General features: G+C 46.0%; 1 protein-coding gene across 1 annotated transcript in view; it reads left to right on the plus strand.

The window, feature by feature from the left end:
* Positions 1-316: 316 nt before the first annotated feature.
* Positions 317-24,729, plus strand: part of ARHGAP35 (Rho GTPase activating protein 35) — a 125,993-nt gene continuing 101,580 nt past the window's right edge. The window contains exon 1 of the mRNA XM_047709731.1: positions 317-992. The gene's annotated coding sequence lies outside the window, so the exon portion shown is untranslated. The remainder of the gene's footprint in view (positions 993-24,729) is intronic.

Below are 24,729 nucleotides of genomic sequence, written 5' to 3' on the forward strand. Positions count from 1 at the left end.
TTGGATTGGGCCGAGGCGGGCCACGCCTCCTCGTGTTCCCCAATCAACTCCCTCGCTGGGTGTTCTCCCTTCTCCCCAGCCCCTCCCCACCGCCCGACGTTACGTCGCTCCATCTCGCCGCCTCCGTTATCCCAGGGGCTGAGGCTCGCGCGGCTAACCCATCTCCCCTCGCGTCCTATTGGCTGGTCAGGTCCCGCGCGAGCGGGATCGCGCCCTTCGCCCCCGCCCCCAAAACCGGGCCATGCCTCTCCCCTCCCGCTTTCTCCACGAGCCCCCGCAAGGAGGGGATCGGCTGCTTCTGGCGCGCGCAAGGGTGCGCGCTACTCCCGCGGGCCACGCCCTCCGCCTCGCGCACGCGCACTTGCCCACAGCATTCCCTCTGCCGGGTCGCAGGCTTCTTGGTGCTGTCTCGCGCCGCAGCCACCGCAGTAGCGGCATTTCTTTGAGGCGTACGCGCATGATGGCCTCCGCGCCCGTTCCCAGCCAGAGGCCGCGGTAGTGGCACTGAGCCCCTTGGGCGCGTAGACGCTCTCGCTTCGTCTCCTGCTTGGCGCCGGTTATCCCCTTGCGCGCCCAAGGGCCGTTATCCTCCTGCAACGGTCCGCACGCCACGCACGCGCAGTAGCGAGGAGCGCGCGCGCACGGGAGCGGCGGCCGCAGGAAGGAGGTGCCGCCGCCGCCATTGCGAAGGAGGGAGGGAGCGAGCGAGCAAGGCTGGTCCGCCCTCCCCCTGGTTCCCGCCCCTCCCCCCTTCCCCTCCCCGCCCCCCCGCCCCGAGGGAGAGCCGCGGCGCGGCGGGAGGAGGAGGTGGAGGAGGTGGAGGAGGCGGAGGAGGGAGCCCGCGAGGGAGGGTCCGCCCGGCCCCCCGCCGCCGGAGCCGCCGCCGCCGCCTCAGCCGCCGCTGGACGAGGAGCAGCAGAACATGGCGCCGGGGCCGCCGTCGCCGCTGCTGGGATCCTGGAGGCCGGAGCCGCGCTGAGGGCGCCCAGCTGGTGAGTGCGCGAGCTCGCGGGCCCCGGCGGCGAGGCCGGGCGCCGCCCCGCTGCGGGGTCCAAGGGGAGGCGGGGACGGCGGGGCCCGGAGCCCGCGAACAATGGAGGAGCCGGAGGGGGAGGGGAGGGAGCGGCCCCCCAGCCCCCCGGGCCCCGCCGGTCCCGCTGCTTCGCGCTGCGGCCCGGCCCGCGGGGCCCGCCCGCCCTTCGGACCTGTCCCTGCTCGCCCCAGCCTTGCTGTCCCCGCGTCTGCCCCCACCTTCCGACCCATTTGAGATCTCGGTGTCTGCCTCGGCCACCCCCTCCTCACTTAAGCCACTCTGCTCCCAATTCTGCGCCTCCCCTTTCCCTCTTCCGCCCCTCAGTAATGCCCTTCGCCCCTCCTGGACGCTGCAGTGCTCTTGGGACCCACCTCCTCAGTGACCCTTTTGCATCCCTTAATTTTGGACCTTCACGTTGAGAATCGTGACCCGCCTGCCCCCTCTTCGATTCCGCTCTCACCACCCTCCGGATCTGTACCCGTCTTTGACCCGTCTACTGTGATCCGTCCTCTGTTTGCACCCCCAGGAACTGTCCCTTTAGGACCCGTGGTTCCACCTCCTTGGAGATCCATCGGAGACCTTGTTCTCTTGGCACTGCTGGCCCTAGGTCTTCTCCTTGAACTTAATTCCGCCTCCCTCTTGGGCCCTACTGCCCACTCGAGGAACCTGGTGCAGCCCCGAGATGCCTCTAAGCTCTGCGACCCTTCCATGCCTCTCAGTTCAGTCCCCTGCTCCCTCTCACACTCGGTTGCACCATGCTCACCTCATCCCCTTCTCAGATCTTGCTCCCATTTACCATTCAGACTTTTTTCTCTTCCAGACCTTTCTGTATACCCGATCTGCCCTTTGCCCAATCTCAGATCTTCTGTGCCCCCTAACCTGCTGGCTTTTTGACTCTGCCTTCGGCGAAGAGCATCTCCCCACAACTCCCCCGACCCTGCAGCTCTCATTTCTGCCATTCACTTCTGTGACCTCTGTAACTCAGCCTGTCCGCAGCCTCAGTGCTGCCCTGCAGGCCCCGTTCTGCCCAGTAGTTCTCCTTGCGGTTTCCTCTCCTCTCCACCTCCTCATTGGCACTGTTTGTTGAGCTGTCTCATTCATTCGCTCCTGCTTTCTTTGACCTGTTTCCCCTTCAGTTCTCTGCTTGAGACCTGCTCCCAGCCTCCTCTTTGCTCTAAGTCTTCTCCTCTCCGTTTTGCCTTCCTCAGACTTGCCCTTTACTTCCCCAAATCTTTGCTAACTTCTCTGACCTATCGCCCCTCCTTCCTTCCCATTTTGCTGCATCTCTTAGACCTGCCCCAAATCCTTTTTGCACCTGCTCTTATCATTTGTTCAGCTCTGCCCCATCGGCTCTAACGTTTTTCTCCCAGCTCTGCCCCTTTTGGAGCTGTCCACTTGCCCACCTATCTTTTTGACCCGTTTTAACTTTACTATTCTGTTCCCTGTTTGAGTGGTTCTCTTTAATCCTGGTCATCCCGAAATTCCATCCCACCTGTGTTCTCTCTCAATTCTAAGTTTTCCACCTGATCTCCTCCCCCACCATTTAGATTCAGCCCTCAACCTCCACTCTTTCCTTACTTGTATTTGTTCTCCCTCCTTTGTCCTACCTTTTACCTCCTTTTTTGAGTTCTCTTTCTCCTAGTTCTGCCTAGTAGTAGAGATATCTTCTCAACCATTCCTTCCTTTCACTGGCTGCCCCCCCATCCCCCCAGAGCCATCTCAGTTCTTAGATAGATTCTTCCTCCCTTTGATACCCAAGTCTCAACTCTGTTCATCGTTGACTTGTTTCCTCACCTTTTCTTTCCCTTTGTATCCTGCCAGTTGCCTTCTCTTCCCATTAGGTTCCTGTCAGGATTGCTTCTCCCTGCCACCCAGCCTTGACCCGCCCATTCCCACCGAGTGCTTCCCCTCTTCAGGCTCCTCTTCCTCGAGCCTCCGGTCCCCAGCTTTGGAGGGGAAGGGGCTGGCTTGGGCTAGAACTCTCTAGGCTCTGGTTTAGATTGCAGATTCACTCGGAACCCTGACCCCCAGGGTTTTATCCCCAGGGATCTTGAAGTCTGGGTAAATATGTGGGGGGTGGTTGGCTGGTTCCTGCTCTCTGGAGTCTGGGATTGTCGCCCCCATTTTCCCTACTTCTACCGAGGTCAGTGATGGTGAGGGAGAAGGTCTCTTTCTATTGCCCCATTTTTTATTTTCCCCTCTCATTCCCATCTTGCTCCCCAGCCCCTTCAGCTCTCTGGGCTTTGCAGCTTCGTGGCGTTTGGAACAGGAGAGTGCGGCTGCTCATAGGTCTTTCTTCTCTTTCTCACCTTCCCTCCCTCCTTCTCTGAGCTATTGTAAAGAGACAGTTTTATTCTCGTGCCCCCCCCCCCCCCAGCCAGCATCCCTTGGGAGAACTTAGAAGTGTGCCTTTTTTGCCTCTTCCTTCCCCCCACCCCACGAAGGTCTCATTTTTGTTTTACCTCTGGCTGGGGAAGTGCTAGTTCTCAAGTTCTCCCCAATCCCTCAGGGGTTATAGCCCCATTTGGTGTTTACTGTTCTGGAGCTGCAGAAGCTGCAGTCTTGCCTTCTTCCCTAATGGCCTCTGGTTTGCAGTGTGACCTTTGGGAGGCTGGCCTTATTTCTTTTCACCTCTGCTCCAGGAAGGCTTCAGCTTCCTGGTCTTCCAAAGGATTAGGCCCCGAGTTTGGAAAGCCCATTGCGGTTGTTTGTTGGAAGAGACAGTGCCAAGTGTCACTCAGATTTCTGCCCTCTGGTGCTGCAGACGCTCCCAGCCACAGGAGCTGAATGCCTCTGGCCAGATCCATGCTGGAGGCCGGGGGGTGGGGGGGGAGGCTCTTTGGTGTACAAGAAGTATGTGGGTGGGCCCTGACCTTCCCCAAGCCTTGTGAGTGACCTGATTTGGCAGAGTGAGGAAAGAGTGCCAGGAACGGGCTGATATGAAAGGATTTTTGGTCTTATTACCTGAGAAATATACCTTAGCTACCTTTCCTGAAGCTATTTCTTCAGTGATCTTATGTTGGGGGTGGGGTTTAGGAAATCTATTCAGAGAAAGAGTTTTTTTTTTTTTTTTTTTTTACAGAAAAGCCATCTAACCATTTTCTGTCCTTAACTTGGAAGAGGGAAACTCGCAGGCTCTAGATTTATTTATTTTATTTCTTAAGTAAATCAAAAGCCTGATTTTTTTTTCCCCCTGTGGCCTAGGGCAATTGCATATTAAAGCAGCCATCCAGCTGTGAAGGAGCATTTACTGGAAGGAGTTTATTTCTTAACTGAGCTATGATCAAACTTTGTTTACTTCAGCACTTATTTAGAAATAGTTCTGTGTGAATACTTGAAATAAAAAGCATCCACTGTTATCTGCAGAATTGGACCATTGACTCATCAAATGTTAGGGTATTTGTCTATGATACAGTAAGGGGGCCTAAATCATAAGATCCATGTGGTTAATTTAGCTTCCGAATTCTTAGCACTTTAAATTTTCTTTTTTTTTTTTTTTTTTTTTTTTTTTTTTTTTTTTAAGATTTTATTTATTTATTTGACAGAGAGATCACAAGTAGGCAGAGAGGCAGGCAGAGAGAGAGGAGGAAGCAGGCTCCCCGCTGAGCAGAGAGCCCGATGCGGGGCTCGATCCCAGGACTCTGAGATCATGACCCGAGCTGAAGGCAGCGGCTTAACCCACTGAGCCACCCAGGTGCCCCATCACTTTAAATTTTCTGACAAGCAGAGTCTGGTAATTTTAATTATCTATAGCATGTATCTTCAACATTATTATTATTAATTTTTTTTCTGCCATTATTGACTTACAGAATTTTGGTTCATCTTTCTGTTGGTTTCCATTCATTTTTGAATTTTGGCCTTGTGAATCAAGATTCAGTCTCTGAATTTATTTTAGCGTTTATGTTTTCCATGTTGATATAAATAGTTGCTTTTTATTCTTAATGGGGAAGTGATGGCTAATTAAGAATAAGATAACTGTGTTTGTAACTCTGCTTAAATTTGTGTTTTAGAGTTTTAACATCACTGGCAGCACAGAAAGTTTCTGCATGGCCAAAGCCTAAGTTTACATAATAGGAAGAGAGGAGACAGGACAACAAAGGGGTGATTTTTCTTCCTAAACTAGTAACTGATGTTAAAAGGATTGTCGCATTTCTCTGATGGTTTAGTTGCAGAGCCTCGAACCTCATTGTCAACATTTGCTTTCATGATGGAATTGGGTGCTACCAAAATCTGAGGTGGTAGCCTTGGCCTTCTGGAACCCTTAATATGCCATTGGGGGTGGGGTTGGAGCAGGAGATGGTAGTAGATGACTGTTTTCTATGTAGTAACAGGTCTTCAAGAGTCCTGCAGTGCCTAGAAAATCTCTAATGCTAGTGTGATCAAAGTTCTGCACTTCTTTTTTTTTTTTTTTAAGATTTTATTTCTTTATTTGACAGAAAGAGAGATCACAAGTAGGCAGAGAGGCAGGCAGAGAGAGAGAGGGAGAAGCAGGCTCCCCGCGGAGCAGAGAGCCCAATGTGGGGCTTGATCCCAGGACGCCAAGATCATGACCCGAGCCGAAGGCAGAGGCCCAGCCCACTGAACCACCCAGCCGCCGCCCCCCCCCCCGCTTTTTTAACACTATTCTTTTGACCATGTACCCCTTCTTTTTGCTTGGCATGATGAAGGCCAAAGCATTTAGGACAGTGAAAAAAAAATGAGAAAGAGTCATTCTTCTTGATGTGAGTTACATGGAAGTTGTTGTCCGTGTGCAGATCCATGGGCCTGATGGTAACTTTTGGCAAAGGACAGCCTAGGAGGAGTGAGGGTTTCACTGCTGACTATAAACTACAGCTGCTTGGATGTTTCTGCCGTCTCTGTGTGGTGGGGAGACACCACGGTTCAGTACAGTTGGAGACTGACACAGTGCTAGTGGTTGTCTATCCCTCTCCCTCTAGTATCTTCTGCTTTCACATCTTCAGTTTGTGGGGGCCTTCTGAGAGGTGTTAAGCTTCCTGTAGAGCCTGCCTTCCTGTGATCTGGTATAATTATTGTCATTCACCAGCTGGGTGTCTTAATTTACCCAGTCAGTGTGACATTTTATTGACCGTCTAGTCCAGTTGTTTAAAATTTATTTTTCACACTGTATGAAATACATAACTTGGAGATTCTTTACTTGAAGAGGGAAGGTGACTAGCAGAAATCCCTTGGATTTAGAGCAGCACAACTTGAAAATCTGTGCCTAGTCTAGCCTCCTGATTTACAGATGGGAAAATGAACTTGCACAGGGCATGGTAACAGGTTTCCTGTCACAACTGAAGGAGTATTGGAAATACATGCAGAAGATCTTCTGGTCTAGGCCTTAACCTAATTAGTGGGAACCTTGAACACTTCACCTCTCTGGGTTTCACATTCCTAGTCTGAAATCGAGTGTGCTGTCCCGCTCTGGTTGTAGATTCTTGTCCTGGACCACATAGCAAGTTAGAGCTGGGACTGCAACTGGACTCCTGGTGCTACTCTTAGCCCCTCCATCCCCCCTCTCCCAGCATCAAATCCTGTAGGTCAGAACCGGGCGTAAGGTCTCTCTCTCTGGGGGATGCGATAAAATGAACCGGATTGCCTTTGTTGTATATGTCTTTCAAACATAAGCACTGTCTCTTTTTCAGCCATTCATGTGAAAATTAGTTTATAATTTTGGGGGAAAGGGGCATCCAGATTGTATTGACTACATAACTAAAACCATACACTTCTTTTAAAAGCAATATGGAATCTTTCAAGCTGAGTCATTGTTGACCTAGGCTCTCAAACAGCAGCGTCTGAATAGCACTTGAATTGCTGGTATTAAGAAATGCAAACAATTCATTCATGTTCATCTTCCAGAAAGTTTATTTCTATTTAATTTTTGATACAGTGCTTTAATGAGGTTTTGTCTATGAAGAATTCTTGAAAATAACTTCTGGCATCTGTCAGTCTGATTTTCATTTATTTGCTTCCATGGTGTTAAGACGCACCATTAAGTTGATATATTAGCAGAGAACCAGGTACTTGCAGCCATGAACCATCATCACAGGAAAGTAATATTTACTTTAGTTGAGAATAGCCAGACTTGCCTATCTCCTTCATCTTCCTTTATTGAAATGAGCATTTTCATTTTATGAAATTTGTGGCAGTTGTGACTGTTGCATTATGCATCTGTGGTATTTCGTACCTTTTTTGTTCTCCTAGTGTCTCTGCATTCTTATTTGGAAAATGTCCTTTTGCCGGTCACTATGGTAATATTTGTACTGCGAAATCAAATTTGAACAATTGAGAGGCAGCTTCCTATGGTGTAAAGAATGTTGAATTGACAATGAAGAAACTCAGGCCCTAGCCCCGGCTCTGCTCTCACTAGCTGCATGACTTTGGCCAAATCATTTTCACTTCTCTTGGCTACAGTTTCTTCATTTGAAAAATGAAGGGATTATGCTAGTTGGTTCCCATTCTGCCTTATTTTATAGCTAATAATACTAGATTGTTTCTTCTTTCCAGATAGTAAACCCCTTGAGGGTGGGAACCCTCGTGTATTTTTTTTTTTAAGATTTTATTTATTTATTTGACAGAGATCACAAGTAGGCAGAGAGGCAGGCAGAGAGAGAGGAAGAAGCAGTCTCCCCGCTGAGCAGAGAGCCTGATGTGGGGATCGATCCCAGGACCCTGAGATCATGACCTGAGCCGAAGGCAGAGGCTTAACCCGCTGAGCCACCCAAGCACCCCCTTGTGTATTTTTTATTTCCTGTCACACCTAGCAAAATACCTTCCACATAGTAGACCCCCCCACTACATATATGTTGATTGAACCCAAACAGGTGCCAGAGCCTTTTTGTTTTTCTCTTTTGAGGGGTAGGTGGGTGGAGAGATGTGTACCAACTATTCTGGCCATTTTTAGGCTTTAAACTCTCAGAGGGCATGCCCTCCTAGTCAGCATTTAATCCTCAAATATGCATAATACCGTAAGTGTCCTGACCAGGGTTACACAGCTGAGAGGTTGCAAGCTGTGTTATGAATCCGTGTCTGTCTGATTCCAAGAGCTGTGTTTATTTTATTAGTCTGCCTTGTTTCTCTGGGATAGAAGAATAAGCTACAGTTCATCCCCTTAAAGAATTTATAGTTAGTTGTGAATGATTAGCTATACATGATATACGCTGGGTTGAGGGAATTATTTCTTGAGTAGTCTGATGAATTTCTGCATTCTTGAGCGGTGGCCCTGTATTGATAGTCTTAAAGGCTTCCATATTCAGAGACTACTGAACACACAGTTGGTTCTATGGCACACCATTTTGAAAAAGAATATAAAGCCCCAAGTACCAGTTTATCTAGCCAGCATGTTGATAAAGTTGAACATTTGATTTCTTTTTTTTTTTAAGATTTTATTTATTTATTTGACAGAGAGAGAGATCACGAGTAGGCAGAGAGGCAGACAGAGAGAGAGAGAGGGAAGCAGGCCCCCTGCTGAGCAGACTACTGGATGCGGGACTCGATCCCAGAACCCCGGGATCATGACCTGAGCTGAAGGCAGAGGCTTAACCCAATGGGCCACCCAGGTGCCCGAGCATTTGATTTCTGACCAGGATTCAAACCCTGATGTGTGTGTGTGTGTGTGTGTGTATTCCACACCCACTTATATTCCACATATATATATGTAAAGTTGTCCAAAATAAATAATATAGTAAGATAGACATATTTGGTCATGTAATGACTCCTTAAGTCTGTATTTTCTTTGGTAAGTAGAAAAGTATCTGAGTGGCTCCCAATTGACAGTTTTCAATTGAGAAAATTCTTTAGACAGCTAGAAATGTATAGACAAAACTATACCAAGCCCCTTGACTTATTTGTGTGGAACTAACTACAGTGCTTTTTTCATGAATCAGAAAGTTATTAAATAATATTGGGGTGAAAAATGAAACAACAAAAATAATGTTGGAATGAAAGTGTGCTGGCCGGGGGCGCCTGGGTGGCTCAGTGGGTTAAAGCCTCTGCCTTTGGTTCGGGTTGTGATCCCAGGGTCCTGGGATCGAGCCCCGAATTGGGCTCTCTGCTCGGTGGGGAGCCTGCTTCCCCCTCTCTCTCTGCCTGCCTCTCCGCCTACTTGTGATCTCTCTCTCTGTCAAATAAATAAATAAAATCTTTAGGAAAAAAAAAAAATGTGCGGGCCAGCCTCCTGAAGTGTAAAAAATTAAAAAAAAAAAAAAAGTTGCATTGCACTTCTCCCCATATCCATTTAAAAGAAAGGTCAAAATCATGGCTTCCTCTGTTATAGCTTGCACTACTTAGGAATAAGACAAAAGAAAATGATTACTGTTAATTGCCATGGGCAATTAAAAAGGATTCTTTGTTCAGTAACAGATTGATTGTGTACAAATGAAAGCCAGTACCGCATTAATACAAGATTATTAGATTCTTGAAATCTGCATCTTTAACTAGAGTGGCTTTTACTTCAAGGGAATTATTTCAGTGGGAATAGTGTACTTCAAATGCTTGGTGATAAAAGTATCACTAGATCTTTATTTCCCCAAAATGTTAAGTTTGTAGGTAGAAGGCTGGTGGATGCCGCTTTCGTGATAGCATTTCTATTGTCCTGAAATAATTGAATACTTTTTGAATGCTGCTGACTTCTTGGAGATTTTTTTTCCCTCTGATTAGTCTGTCGCTAGAGGAATGCAGATAAAACCTTTGGTAAACGAGGAAAAAGGGAAAGAGTCCTCTCATTGCTTAGGCAGTGGGTCTCCGCTGTTGGCATGTACCCAGCATTAGCCCACAGCCGTAAAGGTTTAAAAATGGCAGGGGCGCCTGGCTGGCTCAGTGGGTTAAAGCCTCTGCCTTCAGCTCAGGTCATGATCCCAGGGTCCTGGGATCAAGCCCCACATCGGGCTCTCTGCTCAGTGGGGAGCCTGCTTCCTCCTCTCTCTGACTGTCTCTCTGCCTGCTTGTAATCTCTGTCTGTCAAATAAATAAATAAAATCTTTAAAAAAATAAAATAAAAAAAATAAAAATGGCAGCATTAGCTGAAATAGTTGTGATTTCATGTTCTGTATGAATACAAGGAATACATATGTTATATACAGAACTTTAACTTTTTTTTACTAAAAAAGATTAAGCTACAACTTACATGGAGAAAAGTACATAAATCTGAAAGCATACATTTCTGAATTTTCTACATATTGTCCAGACATCTTTTTCATATGATGGGGCATCATTTCCCACACATTTTTTTTTAAAGATTTTATTTATTTATTTGACAGAGATCACAAGTAGGCAGAGAGGCAGGCAGAGAGGCAGGCAGAGAGAGGGGGAAGCAGGCTCCCTGCTGAGCAGAGAGCCTGATGCGGGACTTAAAAAAAAATTTCTTTTAAGATGTAAATAATTTAGGGCTATTAAGCAGAGGAGGGAACAAACCTGTACTTTGTAGCTCTAGAGGATAGAGATCCAGGGAGATAAGTTTTATTTTTCCTTTTTCCTCTCCATGCAACCAATATTTGGGTATCTACACTGTTGAGAGTACTGGTTATACAGAGCATGCCTCCTCCTTAGAGAGTTTATATGCTGTTTATTTTTTATTTTTTTAAAATATTTTATTTATTTATTTGACAGAGAGAGATCATAAGTAGGCAGACAGGCAGGCAGAGAGAGAGAGAGGGAAGCAGGCTCCCTGCTGAGCAGAGAGCCCGACGCGGGACTTGATCCCAGGACCCTGAGATCATGACCTGACCTGAAGGCAGAGGCTTTAACCCACTGAGCCACCCAGGCACCCTTATATTCTGTTTATTAAAACAAAAGCAGTTCTTCCCTTACAGGTAACACAAGGAACACCATGTTTCGGTACCAGAAAGTAAAAAATTTAGAGAGCCAGTGGCGTGATCCCCCCCCCCATCTTACCTTAAAGAATTAGGTGTGACTAAACATTTCAGCACAAGAAGACGTTGACCCAGAAGATAGAGTTCATCTTATTATGAGGAAGAACTTTTTTTTTTTTTAAAGATTTTATTTATTTATTTGACAGAGAGAGATCACAAGTAGGCAGAGAGGCAGGCAGAGAGAGGAGGAAGCAGACTTCCCGCTGAGCAGAGAGCCCGATGCGGGGCTCAATCCCAGGACCCTGAGATCATGACCTGAGCCGAAGGCAGAGCCTTTAACCCACTGAACCACCCAGGCGCCCCGAGGAAGAACTTCTTAAAAATTTTTTTATCTATTTATTTGAGAGAGAGTGAGTGGATGCACGCAAGCAGGGGAAGGGGCAGACAGAGAGGGAGAAGCAGATTCCCCACTAAGCAGGGAGCCCTACGCCGGGCTGGATCCCAGGACCCTGGGATCGTGACCTGAATCGAAGGCAGACACTTAACCTACTGAGCTACCCAGGCACCCTGAGAAAGAACTTTTTAAGAATGTGGTTCAGGTTCATGTTTTATCTTGAATAAGGAATAATTTGGAGATTTAAAATATTACCTTGTTTGTTTTTATAGTTGTTAATTAACAACGTTTGCATGCACACACACAGTCCCACACTTGTCATTCCTTCATGAGGGAGACCTGATGTTCGATGGGAATGTGAGGGAGTTTATACTCAGACAGCAGGAAGAACTGTAAAATAGCTTTGGAAGTGCCACAGGATTTTTTTCTCTTTTGTTCTCCCATTTATTCTGTGAACCTGTCACATTTATCCTCGAACATGTCAGTAGGAATACAACATTTGTTGAAATAAAGGTATGCATTTGAGAGAGAAACCAGGAAAAAAAGTAGTCTCTGCAGTCTTTGGTTCTTGGGATTCCTCAAGCCTTGTAAAGAATCCTCTCTGCCGGGGCGCCTGGGTGGCTCAGTGGGTTAAAGCCTCTGCCTTTGGCTCAGGTCGTGATCCCAGGGTCCTGGGATCAAGCCCCACATCGGGCTCTCTGTGTGGCGGGGGGCCTGCTTCCTCCTCTCTCTCTGCCTGCCTCTCTGCCTACTTGTGATCTGTCTGTCAAATAAATAAATAAATAATCTTTAAAAGGATGTATCTTAAAAAAAAAAAAAAAAGAATCCTCTCTGCCGTCAGTTTTCATTTTGCTTCTTGCTGACTTTGTTACCTTGGACAAGTCATTTATTTTAACTTAAATTTTTGTCCATACAATGAGCCTCAGTACTTGCTCTGTCTACCACAAAGGCTTTTGTGTTGTAATTCTGACTTTGAGAACTGAATGCCAAGAGTGAATTTGGAAGCCCCATAAAGTTGGAAGGCCTTTCCGTTTTCTGGGAGAATGAAAGAGAACAATTTGGTTAATTAAATTGTTTAGGTTACGGGCATCTTAGAGCGCTGCGAAGGCAGCTCGCTGGTATCTTGACTCAGCGGAGCTGCGCGCACCTGTTGATGTGTTATCTTGTAACTTGCCCCAAGGTAGCCGTCAGTTTTAGGGTCTTATCAGTAAGTGTCTCACACGTCTAAACGTTATAGGTCATAGGCCAAATAGCAGTGGTTGAGGTCTGTTTGCTTTCACAATGTTGGGACTGAGGCCTCAGGTGCTCTCACCAGGCACACGGCCCTCCCTTTGAGTCCCAGTCCTACCTCTTCCCAGCTCTGGGCTCTTAGACAAGACACTTAAACTTTAGTGCCTCAGGCACGTCGTCTATAAAAAGGGGAATATAGTAGTCTACTCCCAGAGTCACTGCAATTAAAACAGGTGGTATATTTAAGAAGCTTAAAATAATGCCTGGGTCATGGTAAATGCTATGTAAATGTCATCGTTAGTGTAGTGGTTCCTGGACTTGGCTTTTGTAGACCACAGTTGAATGTGGTAGTGGGAAAACACATACAAATTTACTAATTTTGTAGTTTTGCCAAGGAGGGCATTTAAAAAAGAAATTCTTCTTACTATTCTTTTATAAAAAAAAATAGGATCCATTATTAGAATAAAAGGTAGCCCTTCTCAAGGAAACTGGCAACCATACGTGGACATTTGTAGGTATATGTTTCTAGATCTCATTTTTACATAGACCGGGGAAAACTTTGCTATAGGCGAGCACCAATGATGTGTGGATAGGTATTTAGAGAGACAGACCTATATTCATATCCCCACTCCTCCATTTATTTTGTCACTCTAAACAATCTGACTTCCCTGAGCCTTCTCTTGAGTTTTCTCACGTGTAAAACAAAGATACTAATATCCGCTTTGCTGGGTTGTTGTGAGAAACTGAGGTAACAAATGAAACGTTTGGCATATGGTAAGTGCTAAGTTGATAGAAGTTGTTATTCTCAATTGGGAAGTTAAGTATTTGTTGGGACCCAGTTAAGTGAAATCCGCAGTACTGCGCCCTTTGGGAAATCCGAGAGGTTAGGTGTGGCGCTTGATTGCGGCGGTCTCTTATAAGGCATCCTTCTCCGCACCCTCTCCGCATCCTCTCCGCATCCTCTCCGCATCCTTTCGTCCTGTTTATTCTCCTGACGGGTCACTGAGCAAGCCAGGCTGTTGCATTCCCTTATTCAGACACCTGGAGTGCGTTTTCTCTTGCCTTGTACAGTGCCTGACTTGTGATGGGTGCCTAATTAATGCCTGAACGAAGGCTAGAGTAGTCCAGCTGTGCAGACCGGAGAGATGGTTCTGACAATAGTCGAACACTGATACGATGTACCAAGTCAGTATACCAGGGTTCCACAGCTAAATCCTACAGCTTGCTGACGTTCCGGCAGCTGGCCCCCATGGCTTTGGGCATTTTAATAGCCTGTGGGGCATGGCTGGAAGGTGTCTACAAAACTTGCTCAACCTAGAACGGTTTGGACTTTTCAGACCTTCCTTCCTCCTCATATGACAGCACAACATCCCTTTTCCCTGTGTGCTCACCCCTAGGGAAATCCTTTTTCTTTCCGCCAAGTGAAGCTCGGTCCGCAGATACTCCTGCAGTAATAGCCCTCCGCGCTTCCTTTGTCCTTTCCCGACACAGGCGTTGTTCTATCCGTTTTCCCTGTGGTGACTCACGGAATCCACTTAATAGCCCTCAGAAGTAGGTTCTCTCCTTGTATCCATTCTATGGATGAGGAAACCGAGGCGGCTCATGCTAGGTAGTGTCAGATTCAGGGACTGGAGGGTTACACCTCCCCCTTCCCACCCGAGAGGGACTGGATTGTTCCACAGCTCTCTGCTGGGCTGGTTTTGTGGGTGTGCTCTCTCTTTCTCTCTCTGTCTCTCTTCCTGTGGGGTTAATCACCTTCGATTCACATATTGACCTCGATTATTGGGAAATGTTTCTCCCACCGTAAGGTATTTGGGTGCGCATAGTGCATTCTTCGGTTTGTCCCCTTGATCCTTAGTTTAGTTTACCTGTTAAAGATTTCCAGAATGATCTGGCAGTGAATTCCAGTTCTGTTTTCCCTCCTTCTTTTTAGTGAGGTCCTAATTGGACTTCATCCTCTGGTTTCTCATTTTAGGGTATTTTCATCTACGTTTATCTCAGCAAAATATAAATCAAAGCCTGTCACCCAATTCGTTTTTATAATGCCTCCTTGAAGTATTTTGCTTTTGGGTTTTGGGGAATTGCCCTGGAAATTTTGGTATTGCATGATTCAGGCAAGGGCCAGTGTCATGTGCTGTTCTCTCACCAGCCAGCCTGGAATGCTCACTTTAATACCCATTTCAAATATAAACGTATCTTTCCAAAAACCTTCCCCAGACCTTCCCTCTCTATTTCTGCGTCTGAATTAGCATTAGGGCTTTTTTGTAGATCAGCCCTGTCTAGTAGAACTTTTTGCACTGTTCTTTCTTTAAAGATTATTTATTATTTATTTATTTATTTATTTATTTGACAGAGAGAAGCACAGTGAGAGAGGGAACACAGGCAGGGGGAGTAGGAGAGGGGGATGCAGGCTTCCAGCCGAGCAGGGAGCCCAATGCGGGGCTTGATCCCAGGACCCCGGGGTCATGACCAGAGCCGAAGGCAGACACCTAACAGCTGAGTCACCCAGGCACCCCTGACTGTTCTTTATCTTTCTACTTGAAATGCAGTTGTAGTGGACTGAGAAACTGAATTTTTTAAAAAATATTTTATTTATTTGACAGAGAGATAGCACAAGTAGGCGGAGTGGCAGGCAAAGGGAAAGGGAGAAACAGGCTCCCCGCCCCACCCCCCATGCGAGGGACCCTGGCAGATGCTGAAGGCAGATGCCTAACTGACTGAGCCACCTAGGCACCCTGAGAAACTGAATTTTAAATATTACTTTATTTTTTTAAAAAGAGATTTTATTTATTAGTGTGTGTGCGTGTGTACAGAAGTTGGGGAAAGGGGCAGAGAGAGAAGTAGACTCTGCTGAGCAGAGAGCCTGAGAAGGGCTCCATCCCAGGACCCTGGGATCATGGCATGACCTGAGCTAAAGGCAGATGCTTAACTGACTGAGACATCCAGGCACCGCTAAATATTATTTAATTTTGATGAAATGTTAGCCCAGATATCGGGAGTACAGATCTAGATGATATGCTCCACAAGATAGAATTTGTTTTTCTGTTTTTCTTCGAACTCTGGCATAGGACTGTGCTCCCTGGTGTATCTGATGAATGTTTGACAGGTAGCCCTCTGGCTAAAATAATAAGGAAAGGTGAAATATTCCTTAAATTCTACCTCCACCCAAAAAATTAAAAAAAAAAAATTCTACCTCCTACGGATAACCATTGTTAACAAGTGTGTTTTAATTCTAGAAAAAAATTCCTGTTTTTCATTGACCTTACAGTGATTTCTGCATAGGATTCATCTTCGATTCTAGAAATCAACTTTTTTGTTTGTTTTAAGTTTACTTATTTACTTACTTATCTATTTATTTTAGCAATCACTACCCAATGTGGGGCTCGAGCTCATGACCCTGAGAGCAAGAGTCACATGCTCTTCTGACCGAGCCAGCAAGTGCCCCTCTAGAAATCAACATCAATCAAGGTTGTTGCAGGTTTGGGAATTTTAGGAGATGAAGGCTTAGAATGCAGGTCATAAATGTAACAGAAACAAGTATGACTAATTTTGGTCATGTGCCTTTATAAAGACTGTTGTGACATAATGGAATTCTGTCCTAACGCTTAGAGTTCTTAGTGAAAATCTAGGAAAGGGGCGCCTGGGTGGCTCAGTCGTTAAGCCTCTGCTTTTGGCTCGGGTCATGATCCCAGGGTTCTGGGATCGAGCCCCGCACTGGGCTCCCTGCTTGCTGGGAAGCCTGCTTCTCCCTCTCCCGTTTTCCCTGCTTGTGTTCCCTCTCTTGCTTGCTCTCTCTTTCTCTCTCTGTCAAATAAATAAAATCTTAAAAAAAAAAAATCTAGGAAAGAGGGTGAATGAATCATCCTTCTTTCCTCTTCCAGAGTGCAGAGGATTTTGCCAGCATTTTGTTTTGAGGATGATTTGGGAGTTCAGGGGATTTGGGCTTGACTCCTTGGGGTGGTTTGGGTATTGGAGAAAAGAAATTAAAGGGATTTATTACTTGGTGGCAGGTTTGAGGAAGCAGAAATGGGTCTGCTTGAATTTCTTTTCCGTAGTGGAAGCAGCACCTTAAGCCAAGTTATTTTTGTGAGTGTGTGTGTGTGTGTGTGTGTGAGTGTGCATGCATCTTTCCTATGTAAAGATGTCATTGATTTCATTTTTTGTTAAATTTCTCTTAATCCCTAACAGTTTTCCCTATTTCAGATCATCTGAATTGGTAACTTCCATTCTGTTCTGATATGATGTGTCTTACCTTCCGAGTGGGCTGGTGATGGCAGGGAATGAGGAGCAGAGATGGAAGAGGGAGGATAAATGATAAGTCTGTGCTGCTTAGAGGTAAAGGAAGGAATTTTTAAGTCTTTGAATTAAGTGGAATGTGGAAATCTTGGATTGGGTCCTAGAACAGAAAAGAGAATTGATGAAAAACTGGTAAAATACAAATAAAGTCTGTAGTTTAGTTTTTGCACCAAAGATAATTTCTTTGTTTTGACACGTACCTTGGTAATGTTACTATTAGGGGAAGCTGGTGAATGGGATATGGAAACTCTGAAATAGTCTGCAACGTTCCTGTAAATCTAAAGTCATTCCAAAATAAGTTGTTGTTGTTTTGTTTTTTGTGTGTATTTTTTGTTTGTTTTTTTAAGCCAAGAGGAGTAAGAGCATTCCAGGGCTATGGCTTCAGGAAGGGGGAGGCACACCTAAATTCGGTTTATAAAAGGGACCTCCAGGAGTTCTGCCCATCTCTGTCCACTTTCTTCCTTAAATTCAGTGTTCCAGCCGTGTTGAGTGACTGTAGCTCTCCCAGAGATCCATGCTTCTGGGCCTTTTTCATATACTGTTTCCTTTTTTCTGGGGTGTTCTCCTGCTACCCCCATTCCCATCCAAACCAAACAAAAACTTAACTGATTTCTTTTAATTCTTTAGATCTGGCTTAGATTTTATTCCTCTCAGAAAGCCTTCCCTGACTGACCCTCAGTGGTCAGGCCTTGTCTGAGTTTGCCTCTGATGTGGTGCTTATTACTCTGTGATCGAACTGCCTGTTTTCTTTTCTCTTTCTCCAGCTACATCTTAAGCTCCTTGAAAGCAGAGGCTATGCTTTCCATGCTTTTACCTCTAAACATATACCTCACGTGGCCCCTGGGTCGCTCATTCGGTGAAGTGTCTGACTCTTGATTTCATCTCAGGGTCCTGAGCCCCATGTTGGGTTCCCATGCTGGGCATGGAGCCTGCTTTTAAGATTCTCTCTTTTCCTCCCTGCCCCACCCCTTTCTCTCTCTCTCTCTCTCAAAAAAAGGCATATAACCCAGGAATCTAAACAACCTTGATGTTCAGGAGATTTTTTTTTTTAAGATTTTATTTATTTATTTGACAGGGAGAGACACAGCGAGAGATGGAACAGAAGCAGAGGAGTGGGAGAGGGAGAAGCAGGCTTCCTGCTGAGCAGGAAGCCTGATGCAGGCTCGATCCCAGTACCCTGAGATCATGACCTGAGCTGAAGGCAGTTGCCCAATCAGCTGAGCCACCCAGGCACCCCCCAGAGATGTTTCTTAAAGAACTCCATAGGAGGGGCGCCCGGCTCGCTCAGTCAGGGGAGCATGAGGCTCTTGATCTCAGGGTTATGCGTTTGAGTCCACATTAGGTGTAAAGATTACTTAAAAGAAAAAAAAAAGGCTCTACAACAAGAAGGTGGAACGCCTCACGTCTTAGGCTCCACTGGCAGTTTCGCTCATGCCTTTAAGGAATGATGTGGTTTGCTGTAAACCAGCGTATATGCCATAGATGGCCAAATCCCTGACATAAAGAAGACTACAGAGATGAGAAAGCACATTTTTTTACAGGCTTATTCTTTTCTTTTTTCTTTTTTTTTCTTTTTTTTTTTTTAAAGATTTTATTTATTTGTCAGAGAGAGAGAGGGAGAGAGAGCGAGCTCAGGCAGACAGAGTGGCAGGCAGAGGCAGAGGGAGAAGCAGGCTCCCTGCTGAGCAAGGAGCCCGATGTGGGACTCGATCCCAGGACGCTGGGATCATGACCTGAGCTGAAGGCAGCTGCTTAACCAACTGAGCCACCCAGGCGTCCCTACAGGCTTATTCTTATATTTCCTGTATATCAAGCTCCAGGCATTTAATTTAGGTAAATATTTAAAAATGGGCTAGTTATGTAGCATATCTCTTCCTGTACTATGTGAATTTATCTCGTTTTATCCTAAGAGATAATGTGCAGGTTGTTTTAAATCTGTTCTTTTTAAACCAGTCAGTAATGATGTAGAATGTGCTCAGTCCTAGGTGGAATATGTAATACCAGCAGATATGGTTGCTGCTTCTGGATTGCTTACATTCTGGTTGGCAGAAAGAGAACATCCTCCCCCACAGTGTGTTCCTGTGGCTGAGTAACATGACTCAGGTAGCAAGAGGAGTAGGGCCCTTATGGGTGGTAAGACGTTGCAGGTGGTAAAGCCATCACCCCTATCTTCAGTTTCCCTCCATGTCCGTATGACCCTTAAAAACCAAAATGGTTGGTGAATTTGTGTCGCCTCTACTTAGACGTGACTAGAAAAGCGGGTTCTGAGCAGAGGCTGCGCACTGAGGGTCTGTGATCCTTAAGGGACTGGTTGAGGGAGTGTCCATGATGCTCTCAAGCGTGTGTACTGCATGTTGGTTCCGTTTGTTTTTTGTGGGGCAAGGATCTGTAGCTTTCATTAAATTCTCAAAGGAATCCATGACCCAAAAAAGAATAGAACCGCTGGTTTCGAGTAACACTGAGACCCATGGCCTCGTTTTGTCTTCCTTTTATTTCAGCGTCTTAGACTGGGCACTGCATTTTGTTTTTCTGTGATACTTGGAGGAGTCTTTGTTGCAAGTAATTGTAGTTGAGTATCTAAGGGAGAATTGTGTAAAATGTTCTTTTTGGGGACGAAGCTTGGTATTATGGCTCATAAGCTTTCATCTGTTCTCTGTTCTCTTATTATTTAATAAAAAACATCTTCATATTTAATAAGTGTGCTGGTGAAGCGAGCGCTAAAACATTTTCATATTTAAAATAATAATCATTGCTTTCCTAGGTCCAGGTGGCTGAGCAGTGGCCACAGAAAGGTGAGGATGACTAGGTCCTGGTCCTAAGTAAGTAGGCTTTGGTGATGGGCCGTGTAAGTACCCAGCAGCAGTGGCTGGTAGTCTTACGGGAACAACGATCATGTTGTATAATGGCTGTAGTCTTGGAGGGTGTGCAGGGTAGCATGGGCAAGATAGCAACACAGGGGGAAGATTATTTAAACTTTGTTTTAGTGAAATTTTACTGTTGACTTATCTCATTACTTCATTGGTATGTTGCAAAACTTTGCATGTGAGGGTGTAACAGATAGGTGCTTAGGGCTGTTTCCAAGCTGGAGAGGTCCAGTTGGAAACAAGCCCCTGCTGTGACACACATACTCACACGGAACTCTTTTAAAGACTGTTGGCGGGGCGCCTGGGTGGCTCAGTGGGTTAAGCCGCTGCCTTCGGCTCAGGTCATGATCTCAGGGTCCTGGGATCGAGCCCCGCATCGGGCTCTCTGCTCAGCAGGGAGCCTGCTTCCTCCTCTCTCTCTGCCTGCCTCTCTGCCTGCTTGTGATCTCTGTCAAATAAATAAATAAAATCTTTAAAAAAAAAAAAAAAAAGACTGTTGGCACCGTTTCCCGGTCTCTGGTCTCCTGTATAGGGTTCTCTTTGCCCTAGTCACTTAACAAGTATTTATCGGGCACCTAGAGGGTATGTAATTCTGGACTGGACCCTTGGACTTCACTGTTTACTTACTAGGAGATGGCAGTATCTTTTGATCTCTCCCACTAATCAGTACTATGACAAGGTCACCTCTGCTGAGAGGTAGTATCTCTGGGCTTTGAAAGTCAAACTGTGGGGACGCCTGGGGGGCTCAGGCAGTTGAGCATCTGCCTTTCGTTAGGGCATGATCCCGGGGTCCTGGAATGGAGCCCCGCATAGGGCTCCCTGCTCAGCGGGGAGCCTGCTTCTCCCTTTCCCTCTGCCTGCAGCTCCCCCGTTCGTGCACGTGTGCTTGCTTTCTCCCTCCCTCCCTCCCTCTCTCTCTCTCTCTCTGTGTCAAATAAATAAATAAATAAATAAAAATCTTAAAAAAAAAAAAAAGATAGAATGCCGGAGTTGCAAACCAAGAGCTGCCATTTTCCAGCGAGGTTACCTCAAGTCAGGTCAGGGTTGACCCCTCTGAGCTTCAGTTCCTTCTGTGTAAACAAGGATATAACTATTTATCGCATAGAGAACTTTCGCATTATATACTACATGTCCACGGCTTTGCAGAGGGTCTGTCCCATGGTAGGGCCCGATGAACGGAAGCTGTATTGTTATTAGTGGGCAAGGATTATAAATCTTGGAAAAATTCCCTCATTTTATTTATTCACTAAGGGTAATTACTGTGTCACTCAGAAGAAAGAGAATTCTACTTATGTGACTCAGGAAATTGGCTACTCCTAATTAGTAGTAGAAATAGTAACTGCATTGTTTTTTGTTTGTTTTTTGTTTATTTGTTTGTTTTGTTTTGCCTGTCCTATAATTTTTGCTTGCACAAGGATTCTTAATCTGGGGTTCCTGAATTTTTTTTTTTGTGTGTAAGTGCATTTTTCTGAGGGAGAGGGTCCAAGTTTTCATCAGATTGTGAAAGGGGTCCTAACTGGTAAGAGATTACTTGGTTATTCGACCCATTGGGTGGGTGGAGAGCCACAGTTGGTACCCTTGATCCTGAAATTAATTGTCCATCACAATAAAATACAGCTGAGAAGACTTCTGTAAATAAAAAAGAACATAATAAGCATCTAGAGTGAATGCTCCAAGTCTTGTGTGTGCTTTTTTTCCCTTTGGCAAAGAGGATGTGGGACCAGTCCGAAAGAGAGGTGCCAGGAGGCAGTGAGAACTGCTCGTGGAATGACATGGCAGTTTCTCGCCTTCGAGCTCAGCTCTTAACCACAGGCTGATTCCAGACCATCACTTGGCCTTCCCATCCCGCACCACGCCTTTCAGGCAGACGCGCCACTTGCTTTCTCCCGAACACCCGTTCAGGTTCTGTCAGCTCATGCTGGTCTCTCTGCTGAGACTGTCCCTTCTCCCGTAATTCGCAGGTCCAGGTCTCCTTCCTGATACTGCCTATCTTAATTATCATCAACCTGTAGGTCCCTTAGAACAGTGATGCTCATTCAGCTTCATCCTCCACGGGCACTGCCTGTGTGCACTCCGCACGGTCATATTATTATACATAATAAAGGGTTGTGGACCGAAAGTGAAGACTGCTGCGTAAGAAGGAACAAAATGCCTGCTTACAGGAGGAAAAGGGTGTAGGTTAAATTTATGGAAAACATAAAAAATGATGAGATGCCAGTGTGAGTTCTGAGAGAGAGTTTGGGAAACGCTTTTATAGCCTCAGTGACAGTCTGATTGGGGGGGAACCCACCCTGACTTAGGACACAGGAGTGTGGGGAACAGGTGGCCAGCAGTATGGTCCTGCCTGTGCCATAGTACTTCCGGACTGGGCTTATCTTCTCTGCAAAGTGGATAGGATTTTTTTTTTAAGATTTTATTTTTAGGGGCGCCTGGGTGGTTCAGTGGGTTAAAGCCTCTGCCTTCGGCTCCGGTCATGATCCCAGGGTCCTGGGATTGAGCCCCGCATCAGGCTCTCTGCTCAGTGGGAAGCCTGCTTCCTCCTCTCTCTCTCTGCCTGCCTCTCTGCCTAATTGTGATCTCTGTCTGCCAAATAAATAAATAAAATCTTCAAAAAAAAAAAAGATTTTTAAGTAATCTCTCCACCCAACGTGGGGCTCCAACTCCACCGGCCAAGCCAGCCAAGTGCCCCTGGATTGGACTTTTTGAACATGCGGTAGACATGTCGATGAACATCTGCCACGTACCAGTACCCGCTGTTTCTGTTCCAGTGCGGTGTGCTGGGTGGGATGCTGGTCCCTCCACCAGCATGAAAAGTCTTTGATCTGGATAGTGGGCACCGGTCTCTGGGATTGTTACGAGGATTAAATGAGAAAGCACTTTGAAGATTATAAAATGCTCTTCTCTTACTTATTATGAGTATTGCCCCCACCCCTCCTTTGACCTATAAGTCAAGCAGATTAAAAATATTTAAAATGCGTGCCAAGGTCACTGCCAGCATTTTTACATTATCCAATCCCCACTGAGGCTTTCTTAGCATATTGTAGGCAAATTAGTGTAGGAAGAGTGAGTGGAAGCTTTTTGCACCAAGAGAGGAGTATGATCCTGGGGTTTAGGTAGATTCGGGAACTTAATTCCTTCCATTATAAGTGAGTCCCTTTAACAGGATTGGGGTATAGATTTTTAATACCGTCTTCACCAACTGGCAATGTATGAGGAGAGCACGTTTACTTACAAATAGTTTTGAAGTGTTTCTGTGCTGGGTTTGTTTCTGCCTTCCCATTGAGTTCTTACTGTTTTTGTTTTTGTTTTTAAAGATTTTATTTATTTATTTGGGAGAGACAGAGAGAGAGAATGCACACAAGCAGGTTGGAGGGCAGAGGGAGAAGCAGGCTTCCTGCTGAGTAGGAGCCAGATGTGGGACTCCATCCCAGGACCCCAGGATCATGACCTGAGCGGAAGGCAAACGCTTACGACTGAGCCACTCAGGTGCCCCAAGTTCTTAGTATTTTTAAAAAGATTTCGAGGGGCGCCTGGGTGGCTCAGTGGGTTAAAGCCGCTGCCTTCGGCTCAGGTCATGATCTCGGGGTCCTGGGATGGAGCCCCGCATCAGGCTCTTTGCTCGGCGGGGAGCCTGCTTCCTCCTCTCTCTCTGCCTGCCTCTCTGCCTACCTGTGATCTCTATCTGTCAAATAAATAAATAAAATTTAAAAAAAATTAAAAAAAAAAGATTTCGGATTGGCTCTTAAATTCTTATATACAATTTCACATTGGTGAAGACTGCATGTTGGGAAAAACCAAGCTTGTCTACTGATTTGGGCTTTTTTTTTTTTAAGATTTTATTTATTATTTATTTGAGAGAGAGACAGTGAGAGAGAGCATGAGCTAGGAGAAGGTCAGAGAGAGAAGCAGACTCCCTGTGGAGCTGGGAGCCCGATGCGGGACTCGATCCCGGGACTCCAGGATCATGACCTGAGCCGAAGGCAGTCGTCCAACCAACTGAGCCACCCAGGCGTCCCTGATTTGGGCTTTTTGATCATAAAGTCAGGATGAGGTCGTTTTCCATGTCCTTCCATTTTTATTTATTTATTTTTATTTTTATTTTTTAAAAGATTTTATTTATTTATTTATTTGACAGACAGAGATCACAAGCAGGCAGAGAGAGGAGGAAGGGAAGCAGGCTCACCGCTGAGCAGAGAGCCCGACTCGGGATTCCATCCAGGACCCCGGAATCATGACCTGAGCCGAAGGCAGAGGCTCTAACCCACTGAGCCACCCAGGCACTCCTCATGTGCTTCCATTTTTAATTTAAAAAAAATTTTTAGAAGTTTTAATTCTTTTTTTTTTTTTTTTTTTTTAAGTAAGTGCAGTGTGGGGTTTGAACTCATGACCCCAAGATCAAGAGTTTCATGCTCTACCAACTGAGCCAGCCAGGTCCCCCAGGTTGAGAACTTTTTTTTTTTTTTTGATATTTTATTTATTTAGAGGCACCTGAGTGGCTCAGTGGATTAAGCCTCTGCCTTCAGCTCAGGTCATGATTTCAGGGTCCTGGGATCGAGCCCTGCATCGGGCTCTCTGCTTGGCAGGGAGCCTGCTTCCCCCTCTCTCTGCCTGCCTCTCTTCCTACTTGTGACCTCTCTCTCTGTCAAATAAACAAAATCTTAAAAAATATATTTTATTTATTTATTTGACAGAGAGACAGCAAGAGAAGAAATACAAACGGGGGGAGTGGGAGAGGGAGAAGCAGGCTTCCCGCCGAGTAGGGAGCCTGATGCAGGGCTCGCTACCAAGACCCTGGGATCATGACCTGAGCTTTAGGCAGCTGCTCAACCGACTGAGCCACCCAGTCACACCCCAGGCTGAGTATTTTTAGATACAGCTCCCTTGCCCTTCAGATTTGTCCCCAGCACCCTCAACACAAAGAGCAAATGACGAAATTAGGGTGTAATCCGCGGCTTATGGATTTCAAGGAAAGTTATTTCCACACAGCTCAGAAGCTCATGGACAAAGTCAGGCTTCCTTTTAGATTTGGCGAATTTATAAATGACCTGATGAAGTCAGATTCTTACCTTGAGGTTAGAGATTTTGAGTGTAAAACAGTGGTGT

The sequence above is a fragment of the Lutra lutra genome, chromosome 17, assembly GCF_902655055.1.
Source record: "Lutra lutra chromosome 17, mLutLut1.2, whole genome shotgun sequence".
In the NCBI taxonomy this organism is placed as follows: Eukaryota; Metazoa; Chordata; class Mammalia; order Carnivora; family Mustelidae; genus Lutra; species Lutra lutra.